This window comes from Rhineura floridana, chromosome 15 (genome assembly GCF_030035675.1).
Source record: "Rhineura floridana isolate rRhiFlo1 chromosome 15, rRhiFlo1.hap2, whole genome shotgun sequence".
In the NCBI taxonomy this organism is placed as follows: Eukaryota; Metazoa; Chordata; class Lepidosauria; order Squamata; family Rhineuridae; genus Rhineura; species Rhineura floridana.
The window spans coordinates 36402608-36403857 of NC_084494.1; positions in this window are offsets into that span (position 1 = coordinate 36402608).

Sequence of the window (1250 nt, forward strand, 5' to 3'; positions counted from 1 at the left end):
TGGCAAATACAATCACAAATTTTCAGCATTTTGTCTAACTTGGCCCTCGAGTGTAGCACAGGAAAAAATGTCCAGACTTGTTCAGTGGTTCTGCAAAAAAAAAAAAGAAACAAGAGAGCCAACAGGAGCGCCTTTAATTGGGCCAATGAGTCATTAAATACAGTTTTTTTACAGCAAGGTTTTGACCCTTCATGAGAGTTTTCTTTACAGTCCAAGCCCAAGATGAAGAATTGGCCCACAGAGAGAAGAAGAACCCGTAGAGAGTGTGTGATGCCCAATGTGGCTGGGTTTACTTCTTCAAGTTGGCTATAGGCATGTTCTCTGAAGGAACCTTTTTGGCAATATGTGGCTGTTCAGTGCCTTGCAGCACAGTGCTGGTCTAGGCTGTGTAAAGATGTTTCAGAAAAAGGAAGGGAATGTGTGTGGATGGTTGGCCTCATAGAAGAAACAGTTAGACTCAACGGCTTCTTGATTGTTTCTGGTCCCTACAATTCTAGGAGGTTTCAAGTCTGTTCCTGAAACTAGCTCTCTTTCGTCTCCCTTGAATGTGCATTTGCGTGCACAAGGGCAGCCTTTGATTTTCTTCTCCACCTCAAGACCACCAGTGCATTTGGCAGGGACCAAACCTGAGATTCTCAAGCTGCATTGCCCAGTTATCCAAAGATGCCTGCAGTTGCCCAGGTTACAAAGACATCCGCGTTGCCAGGTTACCAAGATGCTCCAGTTGCCCAGATTACAAAGAAGTCCAAGTTGCCTGGGTTACCATGCCAGGTTACCAAGATGCCCAGGATGGTAGCAAATCTTGTGAGGTGGCCCAGCTGCCAAGATGGCCCAGCTGTTCACCATGCGATGGTGCCAGCCCATGCCACATTTAATACCACACTCCACTTAATGTTGCCTAAATGCCCAGTGAAGCCAAACTCCCCTGGGGCTTGAAGTTCATTCTGCCAGGTGCAGAGTTGCCCAAGTGACTGTGCCAAGTTGCTTCCTCCATCCTCCCTGGCTCACGTCAGGTTGCCCCTGGCAACAGCATCTCCTGGAGGGAAGGAGGGAGGACGGGTACCAGCCCAAGGCTTTCCCAGCCCTGCCCTGTCCCCGTCCTCAGCCCGGCAGCCAACCAGAGATATCCTCGGGCTGCCTTTCTGACTTCCTGCCCAATGGAGCTGCTCCAGAGGCGGGGCCAGAAGTCTCTGCGACCCCAGGCGGAGAAGGCGTGGCTCCATCCTGAGCGCTGGCTTGTAGCTGATGAA